Source organism: Portunus trituberculatus, chromosome 46, assembly GCF_017591435.1.
Source record: "Portunus trituberculatus isolate SZX2019 chromosome 46, ASM1759143v1, whole genome shotgun sequence".
NCBI lineage: Eukaryota > Metazoa > Arthropoda > Malacostraca > Decapoda > Portunidae > Portunus > Portunus trituberculatus.
In genome coordinates this window covers 29,797,735-29,802,734 of record NC_059300.1, presented here as the reverse complement: position 1 = coordinate 29,802,734, position 5,000 = coordinate 29,797,735, and the positions used below count along the sequence as shown (strand labels likewise).

General features: G+C 41.9%; 1 protein-coding gene across 13 annotated transcripts in view; it reads right to left on the bottom strand.

Moving 5' to 3' along the window:
• The window catches only part of LOC123520151 (neuroglian-like), a 183,676-nt gene that overhangs the window by 120,612 nt on the left and 58,064 nt on the right, over positions 1 to 5,000 (bottom strand). The window lies entirely within an intron of this gene.

Here is a 5,000-nt window from a genome sequence, read left to right as displayed (position 1 = left end):
TTCACTGTTTCTTATATAATTCATCGCCAATTGAGCGGATGAAGTGTGCGTGTCAGGAAACCGAGACGGGACACTTAACACACCATGACACCCGCTCATAAGTGTGTGGGGGAGGCGTTGTGGTGGAGGGGTGGATTGGGTGGGTTATGGGTGGCGTGTTGTGTGTTTAAGTGTTGCATGGTTTGTTGTGTTGTTGTTGTTGTTGTTGTGTGTGTGTGCTTGTGGTGTGTTGATGGTATGGTATGGCGTGGTGTTGTGTTTATATTTGTACTTTACTTTTGTGGTTATCATACATTATTATACATCATTATACATCAATGCTTAAGACTTCACATCACCATCTCCAGGGTCAGTACGCAGGATTGGATGGGATGTGGCAGGTTCATGGTTGATTTTTAGATTTAAGCCCTTCATTACTAGGACACATTTTTACCTTGATATCTGTTTACGATTAGACCATTTATTCACATCACCTCTCAGAAATATACAACACTTTTCAGCACCGCACGTCAGTTCACAACACTGCTCATCACTGCCTGAGACTGTACGTGCGTCATCTACTAAGACTGTACTCCTATCACTATCTACGTACATTTCTCAAAGTGCTTCTTCGCAATTAATAAAATGGAAAAAATGCTGAATAACTTTGATGTAAGAACAAGATAATAAGTTCTTTTATGTAATAGAGGCTCTGGACAAGGGTAGATAATTGAAGATAATAGTCCCTCAACAAAGACTGTCTCAAATCGTCAAATTTACATTGTGAAGTGTCTTGAAACATGCGTTTAATTTTTTTTTAGTGCATAAACAGTTTACACCACTAAGAACAATGTATGGATTCTTTATAAGCATCTAGAGAAAAGAAAATGAGTAAGAAATAATAGATTTTTGCAATTTCTAGCCAGTCCAGTGCTCGCAGGCGGCTGTGGAGCAAGAAAAGGATAATTTTGTAACTTCTAGCTAGTTCAGTAGGTGGCTGTGGAGCAAGAAAAGATGTCTGAGAGTGATTGGTAATCAAGGAAAAATGTGTCAAATACCAATGAAAGAGTAAGTAAAGGCAATCAGTAAAAGAGACGAAGTGTATAAGAGATATGGAATCACTGAGAACACAGCATTGGCTACATGAACAGTATATGAAAGAAAAAAGAAAACAAAACAAAGAATATAGAAAAGGAAAAAAAAAAAAAAAAGCATGACCTCTTTACGAAAACGTCACTTGAAGAGATTAAAAAGAGTAATTTTATTTAATGGACTGAAGAAGCTGAGAGCGTGGAGGAGCTACAACACACACACACATCACCTCAATCCTGACGAAGGGACGCGAGGAGAGAGAGGTGACGTCAGATTATGCTAAGGACTCGAGCGGCGGTGCATCATCCTGACAGCGGCGCGAGGCAGGAGGGAATGTAAAGGTGAAAACGCCATGCAGCAAAGTTCACAGCATTGCATTACCTGGCAGTGCTGTGTGTGTGTGTGTGTGTGTGTGTGTGTGTGTGTGTGTGTGTGTGTGTGTGTGTGTGTGTGTGTGTGTGTGTGTGTGTGTGTGTGTGTGTGTGTGTGTGTGTGTGTGTGTGTGTGTGTGTGTGTGTGTGTGTGTGTGTGTGTGTGTGTGTGTTTGTAATCGTTATTTATGCATTATCTGAAGAGTTGCAGGGATGAGAGAGAGAGAGAGAGAGAGAGAGAGAGAGAGAGAGAGAGAGAGAGAGAGAGAGAGAATATAGCGTGCTTACCACAGGAAGAGAGGAAAGGGAAGAGAAAAAATGAAACAAGGGTATAATAACACACACACACACACACACACACACACACACACACACAGCCAGAGGACCAGGGTTCGATTCCCCGACCGGGTGGAGATATTTGGGTGTGTCTCCTTTCACGTGTAGCCCCTGTTCACCTAGCAGTGAGTAGGTACGGGATGTAAATCGAGGAGTTGTGACCTTGTTGTCCCGGTGTGTGGTGTGTGCCTGGTCTCAGACCTATCCCAAGATCGGAAATAATGAGCTCTGAGCTCGTTCCGTAGGGTAACGTCTGGCTGTCTCGTCAGAGACTGCAGATCAAACAAACAGTGAATTACACACACACACACACACACACACACACACACACACACACACACACACACACACACACACACACACACACACACACACACACACACACACACACACACACACACACACACACACACACACACACACACACACACACACACACACACACACACAAGTTTAACCTATTCTCGGGGCATTGATCGTATCCACTACCACTACCACCACCATCATCCTCTCTCTCTCTCTCTCTCTCTCTCTCTCTCTCTCTCTCTCGCAGCCCCAACAATACCTCTGGATAAGTCATTCCATTCATCCCGGGCGTGCAGGCGACAGGGATGGCTTGTGGGCATGACGTGTGGCCGATGGGCGTGCGTGGGCCTTCAGAAGCACGACATTGCCTCCACACGCCCATCCCGCCCATCACATTATTAAAGCGACCCTTAACCCTTCCTCCGAGGCACCCTGAGGGACCCCAAACAAACATGGACCTTTAAAACTTCCTCTCTCTCTCTCTCTCTCTCTCTCTCTCTCTCTCTCTCTCTCTCTCTCTCTCAGTTAAAGGTCGCTGTCCGTCTCTTTCTTTCTTTCTCATGCGGGATAAAGGTGCTAGTTTGTGGCGAAGGGAATAAAAGTAAGGTAAAGGACAATATGAGTGTTTAGTGCATTGGTAGCAGTGTGAAGTACAGTCATGTGCATATATCCATCTTCAGGCTTACAGTGTTTCGACCACTCCACAGTCTTTAATCCTGAGTTGTTGATGTGTCTGTAGTATTCTTAAGCCCTGGTAACTCCCGCCATAACTATTTTCAAGGTCATTCGCAAGACAATGGTGGTTAGAAAGCGGAGCATAACCTTCTGTACTCACTGCTACTCCCCTTAATCTAAAAGTCATCTCATTTGTCGATATTCTTACGTAACCTGATCACTGAGGGATTAATGTACCTGAGGACTTTATAATGAAATCTTAACACACCAGATGACTTCATAATGAAATCTTAACACACCAAATGACTTGTTAATGAAGCTTTAGCACACCAGGGGACTTGATAATGATGTTTTAGCCCCAGATGACTTGATAATGAAGTCTAAACACACCAAATGACTTGGTAATGAAGTTTTAGCACATCAGGGGACTTGATAATGAAATTTTTGCATACCTGATGACTTTATAATGGTTTTAGCACACCACTTGGTAATGAAGTTTTAGCACACCAGATGACTTGATAATGAACTTTTAACATACCAGATGCCTTGGTAATGAAGTTTTAGCACACCAGATGACTTGATATTGAAGTCTTAACACACCAGGTGATTTAATAGTGAAGTTATAGCACCAGATGCCTTGGTAATGAAGTTTTAACACACCAGAGGGCTCGATATAGAAGTTTTAGCACACCAGAGGACTTGATAGTGAAGTTTTAGCACACCAGAAGACTTGACACTGAAGAACACACGAGACAGAAGCGAATGACAGGACTTTACTTGTTTTCTGGACTGTAGGTACGACGGCAACACTAATAATACGTCCAGGACATGTTTCTATATTTATTTTGCTTACTATTTGATGATTTTACACAGCTTCAGAAACTTATGTAGGGATTAGAATAGTGAAGACTGTGGCCATTAATCTCCCGACTTGCATAGACCCTTCCTAATGTAAATAAAATCGTCTAATGGTACCCAAAACTCGAGGAAAAATTGTGTCCTCAATACTGAAGGGGTTAAGCACCATTAACACGTGCGCCTGGTGAGCTTAGAGGTGGCAAGGTACAGAGCGCTGGTGTGTGATGATTAAAGTGCTGCTGATATGCTGACGCTATGCTAAATCATCATTACTCTTAACAATATATATTTTTCCGCAGTGTTTTAATATATGCAAGTTGTTTTTTTTTCTTTTAGTAATTTACATACATGCATACGAAAAAGCATACACACTTTCTCTCTCTCTCTCTCTCTCTCTCTCTCTCTCTCTCTCTCTCTCTCTCTCTCCAGTCACATAATTATCTCACAGTAATCACACGCTACACAAAAATCATATTCAGACATCCGCCCTTTGCCTTGCCGCGTATCAAACAACTAAAAAATAAAAAAATAGAGACAAAAAGAGAAGAAATCGTCGCCCCCACAACACCAGTCACAACTATTACAAGCAACTACTTTACGCAAACTCTTCAACAAACAAACTTCTCCTTTACACAAGTCACGAACAGGAACCTACTTCTCTCTCCACACACACGCACACACACACACACGCATACACACACGTTAATTGAGGCAGTACTGTTATCACTGAGCTCCACCTGGCCAAACACAAACACCCACGAACACACAGGAATACACAGTTAGTCTCCCTAAGCCAATAGAGAAGCGCCAATCGGATATACAATAGGTTTAATAAAAGTGACCTGAACCAAATCTCCAGGGTCAGTACGCAGGATTGGATGGGATGTGGCAGGTTCACAGTTGATTTTTAGATTTAAGCCCTTTATTACTAGGACACATTTTTACCTTGATATATGTTTACGATTAGACCATTTATTGACACTAGGAATGGGTTTAAGGAGGGCAGAAGATTAATGGCCACACTCATCACTATTTTAATCTCATGCATGAGTTTCTAAAACTGTATAACATCTCCAAATAAAAAAAAAGCAAAATGAATATGGAAATGCGTCATGGTACTCAAGGGGTTAAGAATAAGATAGGAAGGAATTGGTTGTATCAGACTTGTATATGAACGGAATGAAGTCAGTAAACGGGTTGTTAGTGCTGAGACAACAGGAAGCTTTGGAAATAAGGAAGATTTATCAAGGAACTGTCACGTGTAGGCATGATGGCTTCCTGCAGCTTCCCTTTATTGCAAACTTACTAAGGGTTAGGGATGAGAATGACGGATGGAAATAGGTAATGTCATTTTTTCATATTATTTCTTTTATAGGTCTGATG